Below are 13,543 nucleotides of genomic sequence, written 5' to 3'. Positions count from 1 at the left end.
AGTTCATAGGGTGTTTAAGGCATTTCAATACGGATCTATGTATGTTTTGTGTATAAAACCTCTCCAAGGAAAGCAGACAATAGTAAAACTGAACTCACTGAATTTTAAAATTAAAACTGTAGTATTAAAATTACAGCTGACAGTTGCCACTTTTCTACAGAGAGCTAGAAGCATTGGAATGCATGACCCAATATCCATATGCACAGGGTCTGGCATATGGACTTCTTTTTTCTTACTGTGGTAAAAGTCACATAATATAATTCATACATTTTAAAGCAAATCTAACTTCACAATTCAGTGGCACTAAGTACATTCATATTGTTGTGCAACTTTCACCAAATCATTTCCCTTCCTAAACTGAAACACAGTCTGCATTAAACATTAATTCCCATTTCACCCCCACTCCTACTCAGCAGCTGGCATCTACAAATGTACTTTCTGACTCCATGAATTTGACTATTCGAGGTATCTCATATAAGTGGAATCAAACAGTATTTTTCTGCACCTAATGCATATTGGAATGCATTTTTAAGATTAACTTAATATACGTGGCGTATGGACTTCTGAGTGCAGTTTGATGCTTTCTCTTTCTGTGAGGAGCTATGCCATGAGATGTGAAATACATCGTGATGGTGTCAAAATAAGATGACCTCGTAAGTTCCCCTCTGCTCTGGCGTCTATAAAACTCGAGGGTTCAGTTCAGTTCAGTCACTCAGTCATGTCTGACTCTTTGCGACCCCATGAACCACAGAACGCCTGGCCTCCCTGTCCATCACCAACTCCCGGAGTTCACCCAAACTCATGTCCATCGAGTTGGTGATGCCATCTAACCATCTCATCCTCCCAGCATCACGGTCTTTTCCAGTAAGTCAACTCTTCGCATGAGGTGGCCAAAGTATTGGAGCTTCACTCTCAGGATCAATCCTTCCAAAACTCGAGGGTAAAAGGGCTAAATTACCATGCAAGTCCGTCCTCCAAGCTTATCAGAAACCTAAGACAGAGCTGTCTGGCACAAAATAGCTGAGATTGGTTTTTTTGCCACCTCAAGTCACATCTCAGAAATTATTTTATGGCAAAAAAAAACCCAGTTATTTATTTAGCAATTATAGTATTTTTCAAATCATTAATAGAAAACTGTTCTAAAGAATTATTTTATTGACTTTATTTATAAAAGAGCAAAACATAAGACCATCAGGGCAAATCTAGTGCCAGTCATGGCTCAGTCTAAACGAGTAAGGATGTTGGTGTTTTCAGATTGAATGGGTCAGGAGGGAGAAGATGATCACAGAGGACCCCTTGATTTTGGCTCCAAGTTACATCAAAAAGAGCTGCCTTCAGCTATAGTTTTCCTCTAATCATGAAAGAAGATCAACTTTCACAGAAGCAGGTAAAATTTAACCACCTGCTTGGCTCCAAGATGCAATTGACAAACTGTCACTGAAAACTTTCCATAGTGTGGTTTTCAGCTTCATTCCCTTCAGTTGAGTCAGGCTGAGCAGGACTGGTACTTGATCAGCAGACCTACTCTCAGGAGCCCACTCCAAGGACACTGCAGAAACAGGATAAACGGCCTCTGATCAAAATCTGTCAATTTCTTCTGGATTGTTTCATTTCACTTAAACCCTATGTATCAATGAGGGTTCTCCAGAAAAAACAAAACTATCATCTATCCATCCATCCATCCACCCAGCTATCTAGCCATCCATCTCTCTATATGTGTATATAGACACACATACATATACAGTCTGAAATCCATAGGGAAAGCTAGAAACTCAGGCAGAAATTGATGCTACGGTCTTAAGTCAGAATTTCTTCTTCTCCAAGAAACTTCAGTTCTTGCTTATAAGGCCTTCAACTGTTTGGACAAGGCCCACCATATTATCAAGGGCAATCTCCTTTACTCAAAGTAAACTGATTGTAGAGGTTAACCACACTTCCATAATACCCCCATGGTAACATCTAGGTTAGTGTTTAGTTAAAATAACTGGGTACTATAACCTAGCCAATTGACACCAAAAACGAACCATCACACTGAGTTTCTGCGATTTCTCAAAATCTGTGTTTCTACCGGACTTGGGGCAAGTTAGCTACAGGAAATCCACAATTTTTCCAGTTGCCATAAGTTCAATCTATCTGCCCAAATCAGTCACACTCTTGTATTTTCCTGGTAATTGTGAGTGCAGTCTGCCCAGATGTCTTTTCACATCAATTAGGAAGCATAAACTCATGAGTCATGGAGGGTCTGGCAGGATGAATTTTCAAATCCCTTCAATAGGTTTTTATAATCCGGCCATCTGATTGCCCTAAAATAAACCCAATTGCCATGCTCTCCTTCACCTCCTTCCAAATATCCCATGACCTGGAAGTGACTCAGAGCCCAAGAATGAAGAAAATACTCAGAATCCCAATCACTTCCTCGTTGCATCTTCAGGGAGCCTGATTGCAAAGCAGAAACTCTCCAGATGAGTGAGGAAAGTGGAAGCTAAACCCAGCAGCCTTCTTTTGGACCTGAGTGAACTGTTGTAACATTCCTTCCCATCTGGGTTAAGGGAGCTCAGTGTTTTGGTCGTTTTGTTTTTTCTTTTTCACTTTTAGCCTGTAAGTCTCAAATGCCATGTTGGCAGGTAGATAGCCCTGCTGCTTCTTGTGTGTTAGAAAATTGTATACAATTCTCAGACACAGAATGAAAAAGACAGCAAGTAGCAAGTTCTAAGGAGAATGTGGAGGAAGCAACCACAGAACACTGCTGCTGAGCATGCAAACTGGTACGACCACTTTGGAAACCTGTGTGACAACAGCTGCAAAAACTAAAAACACCTCATTCCCCAGCAGTTCCCCTCCCAAGTGTACATCCAGCAGAAATACACACACTGGAATGCTCAGAACAACGCTATTCATAACAACCCAAAGCTGGAAACAACACAAATGTCTATCAACAGTAGAATGATAAACATATTCACACAATGGAACACAGCAATGAGAGTGATGATGTGTAGCTACAAGCAACATCAGAGAGGAATGTCATAAAAATAATATGGAGCTAAAGAGACCAAAAATAGTATGATTGATAAAAAGTATAAAAACAGAAACAATCTGTAGCATAGGAAGTCAGGAGCGTGGTTACCATTGGAGGAAACATTTTAACTGGTAAGGGTCGCAGGAGTCTTCTGCAGTGGTTGATAATGTTTCTTACCTACTGCTGTTCAGTAAATTACCCCAAAATTATGGGCTTAAAACAACAACCATTTCTTTATATCTCATGACTTTCTGGGTCAGGAATTCAGGGTCAGGTAGGTCTCAGCTGTGTGATTCTCTACACCAAGTGCATTTTCCTTTTTTCCTTTTTTTTTTTTTTTAATTAAAAATGACTGCATTTTTACAACTGAAGTACAGCTGATTTACAGTGTTTCAGGTGTACAGAAAAGTGACTCAGTCATACATATTTTTCCTGATTGCTTTCCATTATAGGTTATTATATTGAATAAAGTTCCCTATACTATGCAGACAGCATATTGAAAAACAGAGACATTACTTTGTCAACAAAGTTTCGTCTAGTCAAGGCTATGGTTTCTCCAGTGGTCATGTATGGATGTGAGAGTTGGACCATAATGAAAGCTGAGCGCCAAAGAATTGATGCTTTTGAACTGTGGTGTTAGAGAAGACTCTTGAGAGTCCCTTGGACTGCAAGGAGATCCAACCAGTCCATCCTAAAGGAAATCAGTCCTGAATATTCATTGGAAGGACTGATGCTGAAGCTGAAACTCCAATACTTTGGCCACCTCACACGAAGAGCTGACTCATTTGAAAAGACCCTGATGCTGGGAAAGATTGAGGGCAGGAGGAGAAGGGGACAACAGAGGATGAGATGGCTGGATGGTATCACCGACTCAATGGTCATGAGTTTGAGTGAACTCCGGGAGTTGGTGATGGACAGGGAGGCGTGGTGTGCTGTGATTCAAGGGGTCACAAAGAGTCGGACGTGACTGAGCGACTGAACTGAACTGAACTGAACTGATCCTATGCAGTAAGTCCTTGCTGGTTACCCGTTTTCTGTGCAGTCAGTGTGTATACGTGTATCCCCAAATTCCTAATTTATCCCTATCCCCCTCCCGTCCTCACTCCTTCTTGTGCTGGAAGGAAGGAATTGACAGCCATCATCTTGGAAACAAGCTATCCCAGGTAATGTTCTATGTCTCGATTCGGATGTTGGTTTCAAGCTACATTCAGTTTGGGAAAATTTTCCAAGCTATTTACTCATGGTATATGCCTTCTCTATATGTATATGTATATATATAGACTGAATAAACCTTCAGTTTGTGTTCCTCCCAAATTCACATGTTGGAACCTGATCCCCAGTGTGATGCTCCTTGCCACTGGGGCCTTTGAGAGGTGGCTGGGATTAGCGTCCTTATAAAAGCAACGCCCGAGAACTCCTTTACTCCTTCCTCTACATGAGGACACAGCAAGAAGTTGACCATCCATTAACCAGGAAGCAATGCTCGCCAAATCTACCGGCATGTTGATCTTGGGCTTCACCCACTCCAGGACTCCAAGAAACAAATTTCTGCTGTTTAAAGCACCTAGTGTATCGTATTATATTATAGCAGCCACAAAGGACTAAGATAATATAATTCTCATTAAAAGTTTACATAAAAAAGAATTATCAAGCAGAATCAATGGTCCTGGGAGCATTCCTATGCCATGACAGACACTCTTGCTTCAAGGTGCCAACCTGGCCTTTACCAGCCCCGAGCTCTTGGGCCTTTTCTGCTAGGTCCTCAGTTTCAAAGAGGAAGAAAAGCAACTGGTACCTCCTTGGGCCCCAGGGAGGGAGATTAACAGAACCTAAGAGAGAAACTCCTGGCACACCCTGGTTCTCCGTCAGTTAACCTCATTTCATTGCAAGCACTGCCTCTGACCCCCGGACTCCTCAGTTCCTGAGGGAATTAGCAGCTAAGACCTCCCAGAAGACTAGGGGTCTACGCCCTCCCCATGGTCCTCACCTTGTGAGCAGAGACAGGGGCACATTCTCCGGCACCTGTGCCCTCCAGGGGTGTTGGGGGGGTGGGGGTATGGGATGCCTAGATCTGAAGCTGATGGAAACACACAGCCAAACAAGCCCAGAGTCCCGAAGCGGAGTGACAAGTGAATCACCTCGACTCACGCTTAGTCACTGCAAGGTACTTTCCACATGGACACATGGAGATGGTTACCAAAGAAATGTCTGCTGGCTGCTTGCACATCAGCTCAAATAAAATGTTGTTTTAACCTTTACTTTGGAGGGGAAAAAAATAGCATCACTTTCCCTTTTCCTTTCCTTTCCTTTTTGGAGAGAGATTTGTTGGCAAAATAGTTGAAGTGGTTGTTTTTGTTTACCCTGGAGAAAGTTTCCAGAAAGCTCTGAATCCCGAGCCTTGTATATGTGGCAGGCCCTTCGCGTCCAAAGCACTTAGTGTCTAAGTGTGGAAACAACCCCCTCAGAGGGGATGGTCCCATCAGACTCTCTGATCACCAGCAGAGTCCTCCGGGCTTTACAGAGTTAGAGAGCCAGGCTTCATATTCTTGCTCTGCCCTGTGCCATCAGGATACCTGGGGGCGGGGCCATTGCAGCTTTATGAGCCCCTGATCCTTCATTAATACTAATGAGGATTAGTCATGCCCACCCACACACCGGTTGTGAGTTAAATGGGCTTATGTGTAGAAGCTCTGCAAACAATGCTTGGCAGGCACGTAGTAGTTGACTAGTTAAAATGAGTTCCTCCCTCCCTCTTGCCGGATCCTCCCTTTTTTATTTCCATTTCCACCTTTTTCTTTTTAAATTTCCTCCCTTCTTGTCTCTTCCCTTCACTCCAAACTTAACCAACCCTCAAGTCTCTCCTCCCATCTCTGCTGTCTGCTTCCCTCCCCCCAGCTTTTTTCACCTTGTTTTCAAGTCTCAAACCCCCTCTGCGCTCACAGCCTTCTCTCTGGCTGGTCCAACCTTGGCATGGTGGCTATTGAACGCCAGCCAAGTTCTGGTTGAAAAACACTGTGATATTTGGCCAGACTTTCTCTCCTTACAAACGAGGGTGATATTTCAGTCACGGGAAGTCTTCCCATCCATTGAGGCCCCAGGCAAAAAAAAAAAAATAGCAATGCCTCAGTGTGTGGCCTTAGGTGGACAGGGATGTGAGGCTCTGAGTACTGACAGAAATAAATCTGGTGTTTCTGAAAATTGTGAAACACGCACAGTGGATGTGTCATCCTAGCAAAAGTGAGTCAGTCCCCAGGCCTGAGCCCAAATCTGGCTGCACTGGCTTTCTAAATAGAAAGTATATTCCTGGCCAGCCTAAGATTAGCAAATTGGCGGTCGATGAGAGTGGAAAGAGTGGCAGAAAAGGAGACCTGCAAATCTATACTTTGGAAGAAATTTTACTGGAAAAATAAAGTTCTCTCTCTGTGATTTTTTTTTCTAATTACTCCTTTTCTCTCTACCTGCTATCTATGCCAAGCTTTACCTCCCATCATTATCTTAGCACCAAGTTCAAAAGAGGGCTTTGGAAATAGGACCACAACATCAATGGATGAATGGATACAGAAAATGTGGTGTGTATATATACACACACACACACATACAGTGGATATTGTATTGTTCAATTGCTAAGTCGTGTCTGACTGTTTGCAACCCCAAAGACAGCAGCATGCCAGCCAGGCTTCCCTGTCTTTCACTATCTCACTGAGTTTGCTCAAATTCAAGTCTATTGAGTCAGTGATGCCATCCAACCATCTCATCCTCTGTCGCCCCCTTCTCCTCTTGCCCTCAGTCTTTCTTAGCATCAGGGTCTTTTCCAGTGAACCAACTCTTTGCATCAGGTGGCCCAAGTATCAGAGCTTCAGCTTCAGCATCAATCCTTCCAATGAATATTCACGGTTGATTTCCTTTAGGATTGACTGGTTTGATCTCCTTGCTGCCCAAGGGACTCTATGAAACCATAAAAAGGAGCAGCATCTTGCCATCTGCAACAACATAGATGGGACTTGAAGGGAGTATGCTCAGTGAAATAAGTCAGAGAAATACTGTATGATCTCACTTATATGTGAAATCTAAAAATAAAAACAGCTCATTGACACGGAGTACAGATTGGTAGTTGTCAGAGGTAGGCGAGCTCTGGGAATGTAATGTACAAAGTGGTGACTACAATTAATAAAACCGTATTGTATTTGAAAGCTGCTAAGAAGTAAATCTTAGTTCTCACCACCAGAGAAAAAAATTTATTGCTATGTATAACAGCAGATGTTAACTAGACTTTCTGTGGTGATCGTTTCATAATATATACAAATATCACATCATTGTGTTGTACATCTGAAACTAACATAATGTTATATGCCAACTATACCACACTTCAGTTTTTTAAAATGATTGGATAGTAAACACTGTCGAAAGTAAAGAAGGAGGAGACAAAGGGACTTCCTTGTGGCCCAGTGGTTGAGAATCTGCCTCGCGATGCAGCAGTCGTGAGTTCAGTCCTTGGTCACACATGCTGCGGGCTGTAGCTACTGAGCCCGTGCACTCTAGAGCCCCGTGTGCCACGATTAGAGAGCCTGAGTGCCACAACTAGGGAAGCACATGAGCTCTGGAGTCCACCCAGTGGGTTTATGTGCCACACTGAAATGATTCAATGAAGACCCCATGTGCCACAGCTAAGACCCAAACAGCCAAATAAATTAATTTTAAAAAAAAGAAGAGAATGAAAAAGAAAAAAACAGGACCACAAGTTGCATTGAGACAGCCTGGGACTGGATGCTGTAACCTTCAGAGTAAAACAGACCTGGGTTCAAACTCTGGTCCCACCTCCAACCAGCTATGGGTATACAAGAATGTGTGTGTGTGTGCAAGAGAGAGAGAAACCTTGAGCAAATCTCTCACCTCTCTTGAGGCTTAGTATCACTTCACCCAAATGGGAGCACCCAGGCTCTTTCCCTGTGAAGGTTAAAGGAGGTGACGTCAGCAGAGCCTGGCCCATGGTGGCTCCCCATCATACCCTTCTCTTCTCCTCCCTGGGAGGGAAGCGCCAATGTCAATGCCTCTTCACTCCCTGATTCTCTGCACACACAGGGCTGCCTCTTCTGGAGGCTGTGAGCCCTGAGCCTACGTGAGCAGCAGTCACAGCAGCAGCAGCTCCATCAGCTCTCTGCCTCTCTCCTCCAGACAGATTCTGGAGAAAAGGAGTCACATTGGATCCGGGGCCTCCCGTGCCAGCATCCCTGGCAAACAGGGATGCCTGAGTCACGTGGTCTCAGTGGTGCCAGAGGAAGTGATGCAACCACTGTCCCGCTTTGGGTCAGCCAGGAGGAAAGTGTCCTGTTACAGCCTGGGCGTGGCTGGCTTCAGGGCTCCAGGCCTGCACCTTGTCCCCAAGCCACAGCAAAGGGGCAGCAGGAGCCCCCCCCTTGAGCACCTACTGTTGCTACTTACCTCGCTTTGTGCACCCCCACCTGAGCCCCACAAAGGGCCCGGTCAAGCAAGTCAGCCCTGCCCCTTGGCTTCTCCCTTGCCCCTTTGCTCCAGCTTGCAAGCTCCCCTGACTGCAAACACCTGTTTCCTTTTGCCCGACCCTGTGGGGGTCCAGCTATTCTATTGACTTCATATGCATAGCAGAAATATAATTGAATTCAATTATGATAAGTACGCTCATTAAAAACCCATGTAATGTTCATTAAGCAGCCTAGGTAATATGCAATTAATAGAATTAGCATATGAATTGAGCATTGGGTCACTAATATGCACATTATGTATGATGTTCAACGTATGTATTAATTACAGCACCCGCCAGAAAAACACAACATTCAAAGCTTGCAGGACCGTCCCAGTTACAAACCCTTTTGATCTCATCCAAATCCCTTTTATGGAACAGCTTTTTCATTTGCTTTTTGGCTCTTTACACCAAGTTGGCTGTTAGAGGAGAAAGGATTCAGAGAAGGTGGTTCAGTTCAGTTCAGTCACTCAGTCATGTCCGACTCTTTGTGACCCCATGGACTGCAGCATGCCAGGTCTCCCTGTCCATCACCAACTCCCAGAATCTACTCAAACTCATGTCCATTGAGTCGGTAATGCCATCCAACCATCTCATACTCTTTCACCCCTTCTCTTCCAGCATTCAATCTTTCCCAGCATCAGGGTCTTTTCCAACAAGTCAGTTCTTTGCATCAGGTGGCCAAAGTATTGGAGTTTCAGCTTCAGCATCAAGTTATCGCTGGAGTTGAGGAAACCTAAGGAGCCTGTATTGGAGTTTATACTGGAGAAGGGCCATGACCTTGAGGGCAGAGTTTAGACCTTCTGGGTTCTGTCCTGGCCTCTTTGGAAACCTCCTCTGCCAATCACTACCACCTCCAGTGGACATCCATTATCTGGGAAATGGACATAATAGCACTTGACATCACCGGGACATTAAGGAGATTATCTCATTAGGGGGACTAACATGCACTGGAAATGCAGAATGGCAACAACACTGAGCATCATTGCCAGGAACTTCCTGATGGAAAACCTCCCCATTAAGGAAAAGTGCCCGCTCCAGCACACCCAACCTGCCCTTGACACGAGTCCCATGGCACTTGGCCACGGTGAGCGGGCATCAGTAATGGCTTCCCTTAATGAAGGGCTCTCTTCTTGGTTCTACTCAAAGCCGAGACTAAAATCCACCTAACATCCACCTAACATCCACCTAACACCTGACTCATTATTCTCAATTGTCTTCCTCACCACCTTTGCATCACTCACTGGCCTAGAAGAGCACTTAGCCTAGTGTCGGTACTTGGCTCACCACTGTTTCTTGCAAAGATCCAAACCAAAGTCACCTCCTCCATGAAGCCCTCCCCAACATCCCAAGCAAAGTTGCCTCCTCTTCCCACCCAGCGCCCCCACCAGCATCCGTTTGTGCTGAAGGCACTTTTAGGGATAATTTACCATCTGTTCCCCCTGCTCCCCTTTCCAGCCCACAGTGTGACCCACCAGTGTGTCTTCTTTATTTTTATGTCCCCACATGGAAGAATCATGAAGAATTGGTCAATCTCATTAATTAATATATCACGAGGGAGTTTGAGGGAGTCTTGCAAAAGAAAGAACAAGCAGTTTGGAGTCTGACAGATTTGAAGTCAGTCTCTGCCTTTACGTTTTCAAGTGGAGTGACCTTGGGCAAGCCCCATAGCCCTTAAATCTTCAGTCACTGGTGTAAGGGAGGGAGGGGGGAAAGGGGGAGAAGAAGGAGGGAGGGACCCTGATTTCTCTTCACAGGACAGTTGGAGAATTCAAGAGGTATTGCACCTAATGCCTCATGAGATGTTGTAACCCCAACCTTAACCAACTCAGTGGCATCACGGACTCAGTGGACATGAGTTTGGGTAAACTCCAGGAGTTGGTGATGCATAGGGAGACCTGGCAGGCTGCAGTCCATGGGGTCGCAAAGAGTCGGACATGACTGAGCGACTGAACTGAACTGAACCTTAACCGAGAGGCTGCACCTGATAGACCCTGGTCATCTTTTCCCCTCTTTCCAGCCACCCAACCTGTTCTCCTGGTCACTGTGGGAAGGCGAGATGGGGCAGGACTCCTGACAGCGAAGCGGGGTCCAGGCCCCTGCTGCCTCTTGGATCATCAGACCATCTCTCCCATACCAGGTGAATATCCCGAGCTGGAAAGAAAAGCAGCCCCTGTTTGCCCAGCACCCACTTTGTAGCTGGTGTCTACAGACCTCACGTCACGGCCACTCCCCTTAGTGGAGGGAGATGGACTGGCCCTGCTGTGTGGTTTGTGAACGGTCAATCAAGATGCAGACAGGCCTTATTTCCCTTGTAGAGGGAACGAAGGTAAAGAACTCGGTGATCGCTCCTATTCCCCTCACACAGCTCCCAGAGCCCGAGCCTGATGATGGCAAAGGCTCTGGCTGGGTTTGGTGTTAGAAACGGCGCTGTGGGAGGAGGGTTGTTTCAACCCATTCACTCACTCACTCACTCACTCATTCCTTCACTCACACCCTGACTCTTTGACCCACTCATTCGTGTGTTGGCCCCCTAAATGTGTACACAGTGCATATTCTGTGCCAGGCTCTGTGCTGGGCGCGGGGTGAGGAGCTAAGTGTGACTCCGTTGATCTTTGCAGTTGAGGAGCTGAGTTCTTTACATACTTCTCTGCTGAAGATATACATGTGTGTCCAGGCTTGGCCTGAAAGCAGGTCACTGCCATGTGCCTTCTAAACACACCACGGAGACTCCAAAGACGGACCTCTTTTTGCTCAAGGCTGGAGGCTGGAGTGTTGGCATGAAGTGAGCCAGAGGTGAGTGGAGGGAGGGCTTTGAGTCGTGGCGACCTAGACGGTTCCTCCAAAGAGTTATTCTTTGCCCCTGGTGAACCAGAGCCACTGAAAGCCTTAAGGCCAAGAAGTGACTTAAGAGCCCCCCGTCTTCCTGCTGCAATCCCAGTGCAGTTCAATCTGCCTTCCCCATTGCCTTCCCCCAGGAGGCTAGAGACAAAGTAAATAGCTTCCCAGTTCACACCAAACACTCCTTTTTACTACTTCGGCAAATAGCTTCATTACTTTGAACCTCCAAAAGGAAAACAGCAGCAATCATGATCCTCCTCGCCAAACAGCAGGGCCATGTTTTGAACAGGTACAGTTTCAGGGGTCAAGCAGGCAGGTGCAGGACTCAGACTTAGTTGATATGCTTCCTGTTATTTTGAGATCTTAACCACTTGGATCCTCAGCTTTCCCACCTCTAAAATGGGCATGATCGCATTTCCCTTGTGATTGTGTGCATGGAAAAGGATAACGTATGCAGAAAGATGGCACGGTGCCAGCACACAGTAAGCACACAGTGCATGATATTATTATTATTACCACTGCCTCTTTTTTAAAAAAATTTTATTGGACTATAGTTGCTTTACAATGTTGTGTTAGCTTCTGCTGTACAGCAAAGTGAATATCACTGCCCCTTTGTTAATACCCTATGGATATTATCCATTGCCTGACACTAGATTCTCTACCCAAAATGGAAGCTCAGTGCTTGTTTTTGCTGAACACTCTCAAAGGTCTCAGGCCAAACTCCGAGTCCAGGCTCCCACAGTGCCCCCTCCTAGGGTTCCAATATCCATTTGAGAAGAGGAGAACTGCCAAAGCAAATCCAACCGCACGGTTTCACTATCAAAGAGAAACATTTAAAAAAAAATGCAAAACACTCGCCGGAACACACTGGTTTTTGTCCAGGGACTTCCTAAACGTCTGCGGGCCTTTCCACAGCGCTCGGGGCCATGCTGGCCACCAGGATGGTTCCCAGCAGATGCCACAGGTGCCCCCAGCCAGGTTCCAGGGAGAGCACAGGGGAAGGCCCCGCCAGGCACAGCTGCGCCCCGGGTCAGGCCGTGCCCATCTTCCCGGGCGTGCTGGCCTGTGGAGAAGGTGGAGCAGGCTTTGGGCTGCCTCCAGGGTTCTGAGGAAGAAGCTCTTTCGTCTCCAGAACAGTGAAGTGCTTCTGGCATGCTCGGCCGCCTGCTGCTGCTCCTGGGCACCCAGAGCAGCGTTCCTTACTGCGGATCCTCCTCCACCATTTCTTCCCTGCTCTGCTCTCCCATTTGGGCAGAGCCAAGACTTCATCCAAAGTCCCTCCCGTACCCTGGAGAAGGGCCCCAGATCCTTGGGAGGCAAATGGGAGAGGGGGCCAGACCCAGCTCTGGAAGCCTGAGGGTAGAGCTGCTCAGAGTCACCGCTGCGTGCTGGAAGCTGGCACTGCAGCCCGGAGCACATGGTAGGGGCTCCCCAAAAGGTAGATAGTTAAGCAACTTATCAGGTTTCTGAGTGATTAGACGCTCTATTACTCCATTTCATGCTCATCCTAACCCAACAAAGCAGGCCTTCTGAGCCATTGTACACGCTTTGTAGAATTGAGGCCCATGCATGCATGGCTGACAGCTCCTCTTCCAGGGGATCTTCCCAGTGCAGGGATTGAATCTATGTCTCTCCTGTCTCCTGCACTGGCAGGTGGGCTCTTTACCCCTAGCACCACCAGAGAAGCCCAAAGCCTAAACAGAATTGACTGCGGTCCCGGGACTTCCCTGTGGCTCAAACGGTAAAGAAGCTGCCTGCAATGCAGGAGGTTTCCTGCGTTCAATCCCTGGGTCAGGAAGATCCTCTGGAGAAGGGAATGGCAATCCACTCCAGTATTCTTGTTTGGAGAATCCCATAGACAGAGAAGCCTGGAGGGGTAGAGTTCATGGGGTGGGAAAGAGTTGGACATGACTGAGCGGCTAACACTTACTTACTCCAGGCATAGGAAGTGATGGTGCAGGGACCGCAATCAAACTTGTCTGACTCCAGGGCTCTTTTCCCGCTGCAGTCCCTGCCTCTCCAAGTCGACCAGCCTTCAGTTTCCAGACTCTGCTTGGAGGGCTACCTGCACCACTTCAGGTGTTGGGGAGGGGAGACTGAGACCTGACTACTAACATCCAAGGCCCTGCATCCTGACCAGGGAGACAGTCCAGGGAGAAAATCCAGAATGGGAATAAAAAGAAGTTTCA

Source organism: Moschus berezovskii, chromosome 7 (assembly GCF_049115385.1).
Source record: "Moschus berezovskii isolate FMDL1 chromosome 7, NW_MosBer_1.0, whole genome shotgun sequence".
NCBI classification, from domain to species: domain Eukaryota; kingdom Metazoa; phylum Chordata; class Mammalia; order Artiodactyla; family Moschidae; genus Moschus; species Moschus berezovskii.
The sequence above is the reverse complement of the archived record's forward strand: the minus strand, read 5'-3'. Positions refer to the sequence as shown.